At 35.3% G+C, this 15,968-nt stretch overlaps 1 pseudogene across 1 annotated transcript in view; it reads right to left on the bottom strand.

Annotated features, from left to right (window-relative positions):
* LOC309978895 (protein SSXT-like) overlaps positions 1–7,172 on the bottom strand; it is a 106,445-nt pseudogene extending 99,273 nt beyond the window's left edge. Inside the window, exon 1 of the transcript in view lies at positions 7,067–7,172. The product of the transcript in view is annotated as a protein SSXT-like (transcript). The remainder of the gene's footprint in view (positions 1–7,066) is intronic.
* Between the last annotated feature and the right edge of the window lie 8,796 nt (positions 7,173–15,968).

Below are 15,968 nucleotides of genomic sequence, written 5' to 3'. Positions count from 1 at the left end.
AGTTTTGTTTTTATTTCCATTTCTTTAGGAGGTGGATCAAAAAGGGACTTGCTCTGAGCAGGTTCTACCTATATTTCCCTCTAAGAGTTTTAGCATATCTGGCCTTTCATTTAGGTCTTTAATCCATTTACAGTTTATGTTTGTGTGTGGTGTTAGGAGGTGTTCTAATTTCATTATTTTACATGTAGGCATCCAGTTTTCCCAGCCCCACTTATTGAAGAGTCTCTCTTTTCCACATTATGAATTCTAGAATCTTTTATCAAAGATAAGGTGACCATATTTGCATGGGTTTATCTCTGGACTTTCTTTCCTGTTCCATTTATCTATATTTCTGTTTTTGTGCCATTACCACACTGTCCTGATTACTGTAGCTTTGTACTATAATCTGAACTCAGGGAGCCTGAATCCTCCAGCTCCGTTTTTCTTTCTCAAGATTGCTTTGGCTATTTGGGGTCTTTTGTGTTTCCATACAAATTGTGAAATTTTTGTTCTAGTTCTGTAAAAAATGCCATTGGTAGTTTGGTAGGGTTGCATTGAATCTGTAGATTGCTCTGGTTAGTAGAGTCATTTTCACAATGTTGATTCTTCCAATCCAAGAACATGGTATATCTCTCCATCTGTTTGTAACATTTTTAATATGTTTCATCAGACTCTTATAGTTTTCTGCATACAGGTCTATTGTCTCCTTTGGTAGGTTTATTCCTAGGTATTTTATTCTTTTTGTTGCAGTGGTAAATAGGAGTGTTTCCTTAATTTCTCCGTCAGATTTTTCATCATAATATATAAGAATGCAAGAGATTTCTGTGCATTAATTTTGTATCCTGCAACTGTATGAAATTCATTGATTGGCTCTAGTATTTTTCTGGGGGCATCTTTAGGATCCTCTGGGTATAGTATAATCTCATCTGCAAACAGTGACAATTTTAATTCTTCTGTTCAGATTTGAATTCATTTTATTTCTGTTTCTTCTCTGACTGCTGTGGCTAAAACTTCCAAAACTCTGTTGAATAATAGTGGTGAGACTGGGCAACCTTGTCTTGTTCGTGATCTTTGAGGAAGTTATTTCTGTTTTTCACCATTGAGAACGATGTTCTCTGTGGTTTTGTCATATATTTCCTTTATAATATTGAATTAAGTTCTCTATGCCTACTTACTGGAGAGTTTTTATCATAAATGGGTGTTGAATTTTGTTGAAAGCTTTTTCTGCATGTATTGAGACTATCATATGGTTTTATCCTTCAATTTGTTATTATGGTGTATTACATTGATCACTTATCATTTTTTAACCAATGTTTTTAATTCTTCATATGGTAAATTGTTTATTTCTATTTCATTATTAAGTTTTTCAGTGTTTTTAACCTTGCTGTTTCTATTGTTGGTAGTTCTTTACCTTTTCTTTTTACTTAACATTCTCTACCTCTACTCCTTTACTTTCAACCATTACCTATTGTCATCTTGAATGCGTGTTGGAGCTGTCTCTTTGTGCACATGCCTCTGGTGAGAGGGCTGGACTTGATGTGGATGCCAATCATGACTTTTCTCAGTGTGTACTAAAAGCTGTAATCTTGGTAGAAGGTGAAATGAGATCAAAGAGTGAGAGCTTGCACTTAATGTGAGGTGAGATTTCTCTCTGCTTAGTGACTTTCATCAATCTATTCCTCCATTGTTGGAGAGAAACCCTGAGTGTTGGTATTGAGCTTGCTCTATTCCCTTTAAGTGTATGTTTTTCCCTTTCACTATACTAGGAACATTGTCCCAGGGAATGGGAGTGCTGATGCAGGGGGCGCCCCTGCATCAGCAAATTTTAACAAATTATAACATTTGTTCTCTCTACAGTCAACTCCGTCTCTCTTCTTGAATCTCTAATTTTCTTTCCAAATATTATTTTATTACAGTTTATTTCTATCTATCTGCATGAGTAATAATATTTTGCCTTGTTCTTTCTTTTGTTATCTCTGTTTTTCTCATTTTCTTTCTTCCCTCTTTCTCTTTTATTACCTCTACATTTTTTTTCTTAAATTTGGCCCACTTCCCCAATATGTTGCTTTAAAAAAATTTTTTTCCCCAATTTTGTTTCTTGAGTTTTACACTTGCCAGATTTTTCTGGATCTTTTAATAATGAGAGTTAGGAGCTCTGTCTCTTACTTACTATGATATTGCAAATGCTTATCAGGCTAAACATGGATTAGTTTGGTACACAATAAGCAAGTGATGTATTATGTTTTGCATTTTGTTTCTGCTTTCCTAGTTCATCTCTTCTTATCTGTTTGCTATCTCTATTTTAGCTATCTCTGTGGTTTGTCACTTCTTTTTTTTCAGATTAGTATGTTTGCCCAAGGTTGTACTGAGGTAGGTGTCTTGTACTTTATTTCCAGTTTGTATTTCCATTTTCTGTCTCTGACTTATTTTTCCCTCTGTCTCTGGATTCCATTCTCTCTTGTTCTCTAGTTTCTCCTGTCTAATGTTTCTTTCCCATATTTGCCCTGTTCAAATTATTCTAAGATTAAAAACCCTTGCAGTATCATTTTGGCATTTTCCACCATTCTGTCATTGAAACTCATTTATTTCAGCCTTCTTGTTCTTTTTCCTTTGGTCTTGGTTACCTGCCTCTTTTTGTACTGATGTTTATTCATCTTTTTATTCTCTTACATTTTTAAAATTACTCCCTTCTGATCGTCTCACTGCTGCTGCTTTCTTCATCATGCTGGAGGTTAGATCCTCTTGCTGATGGGTTTTCTTCATGTACTTATATGTACTGTTAAAAGGAGAAGAGATTAAAGTATAACAGCAAGGGTCAGAAGCAGCACTGCATGCTTTTCTTGCTCCTATCTTTCAGCTTCCTACTTTTTATCCAGACTTACAAAATCCTTCAGTAGACAAAATTAGAAACTGGATTTTCAGGGACATAATGTGAAAAATGGCAGAAGAAAACCCATCATCTATATCTGCTGCTACCTCTGAGGAACAAGAACAGTTAATAAACATAAACTTGATAATTCACTCTGCAGCTGCTGAGCACCACACAGATGCCTACACTAAAGCCCTCATGACACTGTCAGTTTCATCAGTATCAAGGACAGCACTGGCTCTGTCAAGAAGTTAGTAATCAGAAACTTTAAATGTAATTTAATGATCATTATTTAAATATTTAGGTTTTGGATCCTCATACCCTATTGCTGCTTTTTAATTGTAAATTCAAAGATATGCAAGTTAATGTTTTTTGAGCTTGGTTAATTTCTTTTTTGTTGTTGTTGTTGTTGCTATTGTTGTTTTTCTCATCTTTATTGGGGTATAATTGCTTTACAATGGTGTGTTAGTTTCTGCTTTATAACAAAGTGACTCAGTTATACATATACATATGTTCCTATATCTCTTCCCTCTTGCATCTCCCTCCCTCCCACCCTCCCTATCCCACCTCTCCAGGTGGTCACAAAGCACTGAATTTCTTGAAGAACCTGAAATATCTTTATTTTGGTTCTGGAGACCCGGACCCATCCATGATATAACCATCAAAGTTACTTTATGCTTCAACTCTTTGCTTTCTTCCAAAAAATTAAGGTATCCCTAGATTTTGAAATGCACTTTTAGAATGTTGCTCTTACATTGTCTTCCCTCTTATTAATGAGTGGATCTGTAATATTAATGAAAAGTGGTTTTCAACTGGTAGTCAAAAGGCAACAATTTTAATTTTTGATAACTTATGGAACATACGGAAAAACCATGCACTTGGAGAGATACAAGTAACCAAGATAAATATCCATTACTAACAATAAATGCACTTCAAAATTTCCAAGGTTATATTAATATGATTTATAAAATTATAAAAAAGACTACTGAGTCAATTTTTCCATATAAAATTTGTAAGAACTATCTTATACAAAATACATAGGTATTTTAGCTTGTAAACACCAACATCCTTGGTATCTTATCAAATATCTAGTTGTTGATTTATATAGTTTAATGGGCATATCCAAACCTTGCATGATATCTTATCTTTGCCATGAGAAAATTTAACTTTTCCAATTTTATTTTATATTTATTAAAATCTTTTGTATTCAGTTCTTTTCTCATTGAAAATTACAATTTCTCATTGTAGAAAACTGTCAGGTATTACAAAAATTTCTGAATAACACCCCAGATCTTCCTAAAACTTTTCAAAATAAAAGTTCTTTACATTGTACACCTGGAGTTTTGTTTTTTCCCTTCTGTTCTTTATCAAAAACCTAGTGCATGCTGAATATATTGTGCTGAAGCTTGACTTTAGATCATCAAAATGTAAGAAAGCAATCTAACTTTAGGTTAGATTAATATGTTAGTTATGCTAGTTAATATGTTTAATAACAGGAATTTCTAGAATTTATGTAATATACATTATTGTATACAATGAAAATTTGAATTTTCCAGATTTTTTGGTAAACTAATATTTATGGGGTAAATATCAGGAAACAGAATGCCTTGGTTTCTTTTATTAGATTACAAAGAAGGGAGAATGTTTGCCACCTTGGTAAATAGAAGTTTCTAGGGTGTGAGGGAGTATATATCTTTACAACATACAGGAAAAGAAAAATGAAATCCTAATTTGAACTTGTTATTCTTGACCTAAGAAATTTACCTAGAAAGAAGTATCAAAATAGCAAATTTTCTTAAAGAAGCATATTTCTGACTTCTTGCTTTGCTTTCTGGAGTGGCTTAGTTTATATAAATAAATATATGTAATATATAATTTATCATATACATTATACATTATTATTATGTGTAAGCATAATGGTTGTAGGAGTTCTTTATTCTGGATACTGGATGCTTGTCAGTAACATGATTAGCAAATAATTTCTGCTATCCTGAGGGTTTTTTGCTTTCTTGATCATATTTTGATGCACAAAATTTTTAATTTTAATTTAATGAAACCCAAATTGATTTTTTATCACTTGTGCTTTGGTGTCAATGTACAAATGTTCTGCCAGATCCAAGGTCATGAAGAATTACCCCTATGACTTCTTTTGAGTTTTATAAATTTTGTCCTTATATTTAGGCCTTTGATCCATTTTAAGTTATTTTTGGAATATGATATGTGGTGATGGTTCATCTTCATTCTTTGATATGTGGGTATCTAATTGTTAGCACATTTGTTAAGAGACTATTCTTTCTCCACTGAGTGGTCTTGACATCGTGTTTATAATCAGTTAATCATAGATGTATATGGTGATGTTACATTAAAAACTTTTTTAACATTTTCTCCCAGAACATTTGCTTTCTGCCTCTATGGATTTATCTAATCTGGATATTTCATATAAATGGAATCATATGATATGTGACCTTTTGTGTCTGGCTTTTTTCACTTAGCATAGTTTCAAGATTTTTCATATAGCACTTTCAGTACTTCATTATTTTAGGTAGATAATGTTCTATTTTTTGATACACCACGTTTGCTAACACATTTAATTGATGGGCATTTGGGTTGGCTGATGTGAATAATGCTGCTATGAATATTTATGTAGTGTTTAATTGAACACCTGCTTTTAATGATTTTAAATGATGAGAGGACATTTTGAGTCATGTGGTATCTATATTTAGCTTTTTGAAGAACTGATTTATTATTTTCCACAGAGGCTATTCATATTACTTTCCTGTACATTCCATACAAGGCACACGTGAGGGTCCAATATTTCCGTATCCTGGCCAACACTTGGTATTTTCCTTTTTTTGTTTATTGACATCCTAGCAGATATGAAGTGGTTCTCATTGTGATTTTGATTTGCATTTACTGAATTACTAATGATGTGAAGCATCTTTTCATGAGCTTGTTTGCTTTTTGTGTATTTCCTCTGAAAATATTTATTCAGATCCTTTGTTTACCATCGTGTTAAACTGTATGAGTTCTTTATATATTCCAAACATGAGACTTTTAGGATATATGATTTGCAAAAAATTTCTCTCATTCAATGGGTTCCACTTTCACTTTTCATGAAAATGGTTTTTAAGTTGAAATTTGTCATATAAAATTAGCTGTATGAAAGTGAACAATTTAGTGGCATTAGTACATATACAGTGTTGTGCATTCACTGTCTTTATCAAGCTCCAATTTTTATCACACAAACGGAAATTCTTTACCCATTAAATAGTTCTCATTTACTGCTGCATGACCCTCAGCCAGCACTGCTTTGCTTTTCATCTTGAAGGATTTGCTCTTTCGGGATATTTAATGTAAATGGACTTATATGTTGCTTCGTGTCATGTTTTTCTTTCATTAGCATAGTGTTTTTAAGATTCATCTGTGTAGATTTATTTAATGTACCTCATGCTTTCTTATGGCTGAATAAGATTTCAGTACATGGATATACCATAATTTGTTTTCCATCTATCCCTTGATAGACATATCTTTTTTCCATCTTTTGATTCTTGTGAACTGCTGATAACATGACTGAATATGTACTTGTTTGAGTCCCTGTTTTCAGTTCTTTTGAGTGTATTCTCAGAAGGGAATTGAGGGATCATACATTAATTTCATGTTTAACTTATTCAGGAACTGCCATACTCTTTTTCTCAGTGACTGCACCATTTTACATTGCCATAGTCAGTGAATAAGGTTCCAGTTTCTCCACACTCACAAACACTTATTATTTTTAGGGTTTTTTTTATTATTATGGTGATGTGAAGTGGTGCAGCATGGAGTTTTTGATTTGCATTTTTTAAATAATTAATGACGTTTAGTATATGTACATGTGCCTCTTTGGACGTTTGTATATTTTTTTGAGAAATGTCTATTAAAATCATTGTCTTTTTGTTTAACAACTGATTATCAATTTATTTGAAATGTTGATTTAGACATCTGTAATGATAACTTCAACCTCAGCTCCATACTGACGGAAGTAATTTGCTTAACAATCTCAGAAAGACTGTGCAGGTTAAGAGTCTCTTGTGGATCCTCATCTGGAAAAAAAACCAAGTCTTAGAAGCTTCATCACAAGTTTTCCCTGTAGCTTTTCTCAGGAGTTTTGGTAGGCATCTGAACTGGTCCTTTCACTTTGAGCTTCTTTTCCTTTGCACCTCTGATTAGGTAAGCACACACCTTCTCCAAAGCTTTCACACTGCAGCTGGTGAGGATGATTTGAATCCAGTGAATCACTGCCTCTGGCTCTACCGCTGGGAGTCTTTCCAGTATCTTTGAAAGCCATGACTGTGGTAGACAATTCCCTGATTGACTTGTTCCTCAGAGAAACAGAACCTCAGTGATTCAGGAGCATGAACTTCCTAACACACTGCAAGGCAAGTCTGTTCAATATCCCCTTGATATCTCAACAAACAGTGTGGTTTGTTTGTGTGCAATGCACAAGTGACCAGTGAAGAAATGAATGAAGATGACCCAGGTCTTTTCTGAACAACAGTGTCTTTTCAGCTTTCTAGAACAGACCTTTTATTAAGTAAGTTCTAAAATATATTACATTGGATAAAAACAGTCCCTGCAGAATGGAGGGGTTCTTCCACCTGTACAGAAGCCACCACCACAAGCATCACTCCAAACAGTCTCACATGGCCTCCCACCTGGCTCTACACAAGCTTCTTGTACTAGCTACCATGCCCAACTGGTAAGGCGAAAGTTCAAATAGTTTGAGTTTCCAAAAATGTTAAACATCAGGCAGTTACTGATTTGAAACTGTCCCCTGGCAGAAATTAAATCCCTTTCATTTTTATACTTTGATAGGTAGGAGTTAGGGAGGATACCTGTTGTCTCAAAGTTGCCAGGAGGAATTTTTTCACTTTTTATTATTATCTTCCTTCCACCTTTTTTTTTTTTTTAAAGCAGCCACCTCCTCCCCACCATAAATAACCAGTTCCCTCTACTTGCATAGTAGTCTTTTCCTTGTATTTTTTAGTGACAGGTAAATCCCCAGAACCTTAAATTCAATCACTCCATTGTTCTGTGAACTTAACCTTAAAAAGCCAAAGTGAAATCAGGAACCTACTCTGGTTCTGGGATTGGAAAAGTTCAACTCAATAAGGAACTGCAATAAGGAAAAGTTCAACTCAATAAGGAACCGTACATATTTTTAAGGAACATAGTTTTTCAAATGACACTCTCAGTGAAGACTATTATTTGTCCTTCTCAGGGTTTTGTGTGCATGTATGTGCAAGTATATATGTGTATGTGTTCTTGTGTTTTTCACTTTCATCCACCTCAGATACATTGCCTAACCCAGAGACTTAGCACTGGTCACTTCCTCTCATCCTCACACTGAAATAAAGTCATAAAGAGTCCACCTTTCCCATAGTCTTTGAGTTTGTATACTCCTCCACCCCATCCCTGAAGCCTAGTTCAGATCTCCGAGATAATTCACCACCACCTGTGCAATTACTTCTTGAATGAATGTAGCTGTGTGCCAACAACACTGAAATTTACTTTATATAATTTTCACATTATTAAACAGTCATTATTTCACCCACCTGCCCAAACATATAAAAATGCAGTAATTGTTAGTTCATAAACTGTAAAAATAAAAACAAACAGGTACCAGGCTGGATTTCACCTAAAGGTTGTAATTTGTTAATCTCTGATTTAGCCCATAAGCTTCTTGATGACAGAGGCCTATATTTTAATCTTTGCACCGCCAGTGATGAGGAAAGTGCTAGTTGCTTGATATAGCAGGTGCTTGATAAATACTTCCAGAAGAGTTGTGACAATTTATCATAGTATCTTTAGAGCCACAGAAGACATATTCATATTTTCCATATTTAAAAACAAATGAAGGAGAGCTGTGAGATTGTATGAGTTATTTTTTTTTCATAATAGGAACTTTACATTTCAAAAAATCTTCAATACCCTTATTTGTAATAGGGAAATTGATAAGGGAAATGCTTGATTTAATACTAGCAGACATAGATTTTAATTTATCCTCAATAATATGTTGAGGGTTTTTTCATATTCCTGACTCTAAGTTGGAACAAACACTCCTGTGTCACGGACTCTGCGTGTACTCTCAGTTAACTTTTACCAAATACAAAGAAACACATGGAGGTATGGCTCTGGCTGGCTATCAGTCATCAAGAGATTCGTATTCACCATGCCACTGATGCACTGGCCACAGATGGTTGTTTTAAACTCCCTGTGCAGTTCTCTCACTGCACTCATGCTGTAGAAGCCTTCTGCCAACAGAATGATCCCGTACAAGAAGAAAAATGATGCAGTTCCATAGATGACACACTGCATCAGTTGTATTCTATGAAAAGAAGAAGATCCCAAGTGGCTAAGTTCATGGCATGGTAAACAGATGTTTTTGGCCTCTGGAGGAAGGCCATTAGGGTGACATCCCTTGCCCTGCTGATGGCTTCAGTGGGTTCATGGGGCATTGCAGGCAGGCATCCCTGCCCAGTCCACTGCAACCTGGGCCTTTCTTCCAAGGTGGGCAGCCTTCCCAGACAAGAGAGAAGTTTCCTTTGGGCAGGGGCCCAGTTGCAATCTTTTAATACTTAATACATTAGATTCATTTTACATATAAGTAAATGCAGACATTGAGGAGGTAAGTCAGTCATCCAAGGATACAGGGTTAGTGGCAGAATCAGCCTTTAACTCTGTTCCGATGGACGACATGTTCCTTCCACCACATCAAAATACCTCCCAACAAGGCCTACTGCTTTATGTTATTCTACTGAAACCCTAAGCAAACACTTAGGGCTTCTTTAAGAAGTAAATTGGGCATGTGCTTTTTGCACTGAGATTCTCACTACACAAATCATTGTACGTAAAGTAGGCTTAAAATGCAGAAAGTTAATTCACAATTAACTTTGTCTTAATTAAAAGACAGAGATCCACGTGACTCTTTACAATCTTTAGCAACCCACTGGAATCACTGGGAGCTTTAGAAAATACTGGTAACTGAGTCCTATTCCCAGAGATTATGATGTAATTGGTGTGGGTGGAAGCATGGACATGGGAATTTTTAGAGCTTTCCAGAAGTTTGAGAGCCATTAATCCAGATCATTAATTAAATCAAAACACCTTTCCCCCATTCAGCCATGGTAAGTATTTCTTGGTCTTCTTTGTACATAGATGTCACTCAATTAATGCCTTGTCCTGCTTAATTGCCCCTAACATTCTGCCCCTTATCACTTTTCTCGCTTCTTTGTATGCCATTTATTGACAGATAAAAAGGAGTAAAATTCGCTCCCTAAGGACTCTTCCAATGTGTTTCCATTATAGTTCCATAAAAATTCATTCATGCTTTTTTCAGTCTGGTGAAGTTTCTTATAACTACAACAACAAAAACAAACAACAACAACAAAAAACAAGCATTGTTAATATTTGCCATTCAAAAAGCAAAAAACTCTGAAGGATAGAGAAAGGGAATAATATTTCAAGGCAATATATACATTGCTGCTGAATTTATACAGTTAAGAGATCTATGCATGGGAGTTAAGATTCCACTCAGAATGACTGCAGAATGGGAAGACAGAATTTGGGGCTAAACCCCAAGAATTTCCCTTTTTCTGCATAGAATGATGCCTGGGGATTTATTCTTCTGCCAAAGAGTTAAAATACTGTTCCTATAGAATTTGACTTGGGCTAAGTCTTCAGTGGGTTTCCAAACATCCCAGGGATGGTCATTTCCTGTGAGAAAACCGGAAGGTATCTGTTATTTGGTGTGATGATCGGCAGTGTCAACCTATCACTTTTCCACCATCCCCTATGTCCATGGTTACTGAGTGCAGGGTGTCCTATATCTGCACCTGGCCATTCCCAGGTGGAACTCTATCTCCAGGCAATAACACCCTGAGTTCCAAACAACTGCCAATATCTTCCATTACTTTTCCTTTCTCTCACAAAGCTTTTCTTTATCTACACACAGTAAACTTTAATTAAAGGCAGTAGTTATCTGCCAAGTGAACACACTGTAGTGCTTTTAGTCCCTAATTTTTTTATTGTACTAAAATATTCATAACATATAATTGACTATCTTAAGCATCTGTAAGTGTACAGTTCAGAGGTATTAAGAACATTCACATTGTTGTTCAGTCATCACCACCATCCACTTCCAAAACATTTTTCATCTCACAAAACTGAAACTCTATACTCGCTAAACAATTTACTCCCCATTTTCTCACCCTATGCCTCCTGGCAATCACCATTCTATTTTCTGTCTTTATGAATTGGGCTATGTTAAGTTCCTCACATAAGTTGTATCATACAGTATTTATCCTTTTATTACAGACTTATTTCGCTTAGCATTAAAGTCCTCAAGATTCATCCACGTTACAGCATGTCCCATATTTTCCTTCCTTTTTAAAACTGAATAATATGCTATTGTATGCACAAAATACATTTTTCTTATTCATTCACCCATTGAAGCATGTGTGGGTTGCTTTCTTGTTTTAACTATTGTGAATAAGTCTGCTATGAACATGGATATGCAAAAATCTCTTTGAGACCTTGCTTTAGAGTGTATACTCAGAAGTAGAATTGGTAAGTCATATGGTAATTCTACTTTTAATTTTTAAAGGAAGCAACATACTAATTTCCACAGCAGCTATATTCGGTTCCTAGACTATGGTGATGATTCCAAGACTACATGCACTTTTCAAAACTAATCCAAATGTACTTTATTGTGTATAAATTATAGTTTAATCTGACATTTTAAAAAGCAAAAGCAAAAAATCCTCACCAACATTTATTTACTGGTTTTATTTTTCAAATTAGCAATCCTAATTAATGTGAGGAGATATCTCACTATAGTTGTGATTTGCAGTTCCCTAATGATTATCGATGTTGAGCCTCTTTTCATGTGCTTACTGGCCAATTTCTCTTCTTTAGAGAAATGTCTATTCAAATACTTTGTGCATTTTTGATTTAGATTTTTTTCATTGTTGTTGAACTATACATATTGTTGTCTATATATTCTGGATGTTAATCTGTCATCAGATATATAATTCGAAAATATTTTCTCCTATACGTTTTCCTTTTACTCTTTTGATATTATCGTTTGATGCACAATATTTTTAAATTTTCATAAAGTTCAGTTTGTCTATTTTCCCTTTGGTTGCTTATGTCTTTGGTGCTATATACAAGAAATTATTGCCAAATAAATGTGAAAATTTTATGTCTTTTTCTAAACGTTTTGTTGCTTTATCTCTCACATTTAGGTCATAGATCTATTTTCAGTTAAATTTTGCATATGATGTTAGGTAAGGATCCAAATTCACTTTTTTCAGGTGATTGTCCAGTTGCCCCTACAGAATTTACTGAAAAATATTGTCTTTTCCCCACTGAATGAATGGTGTTGGCACCCTTATTGAAAATCATTTGACCATATATGAAAGAGTTAATTTCTGGGCTCTCTATTCTATTTCATGTGTCTATATGCCTGTCTTTATGCCCATATCACACTGTTTGGGTTGCTGTATTTTTGGAGTAATTTTGAAATCAGGAAGTATGAGTCCTTTGGTTTTTCTCCTATTTTTTTCAGGATTGTTTTGGCTATTTGGGGGTTCTTTGAGATTCCAAATAAATTTTAGAATGAGTTTTCCTGTTTCTGCAAAACAATATATATGTCTTTCAGTTTTTCACATTGATTACATTAAATCTCTAGATCACTTTGGGTAAATAGTTTAACAATAATAAAACGTCCACTCCATGAACACGGAGGTCTTTCAACTTATTTAGTTATTATTTAATTTCTTTCAGAAATGTTTTGCAGTTTTCATTGCACAAGTCTTTAATATCCTTGGTTAATTCTTAAGTATTTTATTTTTTTGGATACTACTGTAATTAGAATTTTCTTAATTTCCTTTTCAGATTGAATATTGATACTGTATAGAAATGCAACTGATTTTTATGATTTTATGTGGTGACTTGGTATCCTGCCTCTTCACTAATTTGTTTAAATTCTAACAGTTTTGCTTGTGTGTGTGTGTGTGATCTTTAGGGTTATTTATATATAAGATCATATTATCTGTGAACAGAGATAATTTTACTTCTTACTTTCTTATTTAGAGGCTTCTTATTTTTTATTCTTGCCTAGTTGCTCTGTTTAGAATTTCCACTACTATTAATATGTTGAATATAAGTGGTAAAAGCAGGTATCCTCATCTTAGAGGAAGAGCTTTATTTTCACCATTTAGTGTGATGTCTGATGTGGGTTTTTTATTAACACTTTTATTATGATCAGTAGTTTCCTTCTAATCCTACTTTGTTGAGTTTTTTTTTTTTTTTTGCAGTACGCGGGCCTCTCACTGTTGTGGCCTCTCCCGCTGCAGAGCACAGGCTCCGGACGCGCAGGCCCAGCGGCCATGGCTCACGGACCCAGCCGCTCCACGTCATGTGGGATCTTCCCGGACCGAGGCACGAACCCGCGTCCCCTGCATCGGCAGGCAGACTCTCAACCACTGCGCCACCTGGGAAGCCCATTTGTTGAGTTTTTGATCATCAAAGCATGTTGAATTTTGTCAAATGCTTTTTTTGCATCATTTAAGATGATTGTTTCCCCCCTTTATTATGTCAATGTGGTGAATTACATTGATTGATTTTTTTGTTTTTTGTTTTTTTTATTTTTTTTATTTTTTATTTTTGCGTTACACGGGCCCCTCACCGCTGCGGCCTCTCCCGCTGCAGAGCACAGGCTCCGGACGCGCAGGCCCAGCGGCCATGGCCCACGGGCCCAGCCGCTCCGCGGCATGTGGGATCCTCCCGGACCGGGGCACGAACCTGTGTCCCCTGCAACGTCAGGCGGACCCCCAACCACTGAGCCATCAGGGAAGCCCCTAATTGATTTTTTTATGTTGAATCATGCTTGCCTTCCACAAAAAAATCCCACTTGGTCAATATACTGCTGAATTCATTTTGTTGAAAATGCTGACATCAGTCTTCATGAAGGATATTGGTCTGTAGTTTTCCTATAGTGTTTTTATCTGGCTTTGGTGTCAGAGTAATGCTGGTCTCACCTGATGAGTTAGGGAGTGTTCTCTCTTGGTCAATTTTTCTTATGTTTGAGAAGGATGGGTGTTAGTCTTTTTAGTGTTTGGTGGGATTCACTGGTGAAGAAGTCAGGCCCAGGGCTTTTCTTTTTTAGAAGATTTTTTGTTACAGATTCAATCTCCTTATTAAGTATATTCATATATTCTTTTTCTTTGTGGTTTAGCCCTGGTAAATTTTGTGTTTCTAGGAATTTGTCCATTTGACACAAGTTATCCAATTTGCTGGCATACAACTGCTCATAGTATTCTCTTATAATCATTTTTTATTTCCATAGATTTGGTAGTATTGTCTCCACTTTAAATTTTGACTTCTAATTTTGGATCTTCTGTCCTTTTTCTTAGTTCATTTATCTAAAGGTTTGTCAATTATGCTAATGTATTCAAAGAACCAACTTTTGATATCATTGATTTTTCTATTCTCTATTTATGTCTTCACTAACCTTATTAATTTCTTCCTTCTGCAGCTTTGAGTTTAGTTCATTCTTTTTTTCTAGTTCCTTAAGTTGTAAAGTTAGGTTGTTGATTTGAGACCTTTACTTGTCTGCAGCTATAAATTTCCTCCTTACCACTGCTTTCACTGCATCCCATAAATTTTAGTGTGTTGTGTTTTCATTTTTGTCTAATTTTTCCTGTGATTCCTTCTTTGATCCATTGGTTGTTAAAGAGTATGTTATTTGGTTTCCACAATTTCTGAATTTTCCAGAGTTTCTGCTGAAAGATCAGCTGTTAACCTTATGGGGATTCTCTTGTGTGTTATTTGTTGTTTTTCCCTTGCTGCTTTTAATATGTTTTCTTTGTATTTAATTTTTGATATTTGATTAATATGTGTCTTGGTGGGTTTCTCCTTGGATTTATCCTGTATGGGACTCTCTGTGCTTCCTGGAGTTGATTAACTATTTCCTTTCCCATATTAGGGAAATTTTCAACTATAATTTCTTCAAATATTTTCTCAGTCCCTTTCTTTTTCTCTTCTTCTTCTGGAACCCCTATAATTCGAATGTTGGTGCGTTTAATGTTGTCCCAGAGGTCTCTGAGACTGTCCTCAACTCTTTTCATTCTTTTTTCTTTATTCTGCTCTGCAGTAGTTATTTCCACTATTTTATCTTCCAGCTCACTTATCTGTTTTTCTGCCTCAGTTATTCTGTTATTGATTCCTTTTGGAGTATTTTTAATTTCGATTATTGTCTTGTTCATTACTGTTTGTTTGCTCTTTAGGTCTTTTAGGTCCTTGCTAAATGTTTCTTGTATTTATTCTGTTTCTGAGATTTTGGATCATCTTTACTATCATAACTCTGAATTCTTTTTCAGGAAGTTTGCCTATTTCCTCTTCATTTATTTGGTCATGTAGGTTTATATCTTGCTCTTTGCCTGCAAGATATTTCTCATTCTGCCTAGTTTACAGTACTTGAGATATCTTTTCCCTAGACTGCTGGGTAGTTCTTCTTCCTTCTGTTGTCTGCCCCTGGTGTGAGGTTGGTCCAGTGGGTTGTGCAGGCTTCCTGATGGGGAGGACTGTTGCCTAAATTCTGGTGGGTGGAGCTGAGTGTTTTCCGTCTGATGAGCAGGGCCATGTCAGGTGGTGTGGTCATGGATTCAGATAGAGGCCTCCATGAGAGCTCTCAGCAATTAATCTTCCCTGGGGCCAGGAATTCTTTAGTGGTCCAGTGTCCTGGACTCGGTTCTCCCACCCCAAAGCCTCAGGCCCAACTTTTGGTCAAGGGACCAAGACTCCATAGTCTCTCCTCCTGGCAATAAAGGGGATTATAAAACAACAACAACAAAAAGACTAACAAAACCAGAAAAATGGTAAAAATAAAATCAAACTGCAACAGAAACAAGGAAACACACACACAAAAGAAACAAAAACAGAACCTAATAAATCGAAAAGCAAGAGAACAACCAGAAAAAAGAACCCAAGAATGAAATCAAACAATTAAAAGGAAAACTTATAAAAACACAAAACCAAAACAGGTTGCCAACTGAAGAATGAAGCAAAGAAACAAAACAAA

The sequence above is a fragment of the Leucopleurus acutus genome, assembly GCF_964270905.1.
Source record: "Leucopleurus acutus genome assembly, chromosome: Y".
Lineage (NCBI taxonomy): Eukaryota > Metazoa > Chordata > Mammalia > Artiodactyla > Delphinidae > Leucopleurus > Leucopleurus acutus.
Note: the sequence above shows the minus strand (reverse complement) of the source record. Positions and strands in the feature narration are given on the sequence as shown.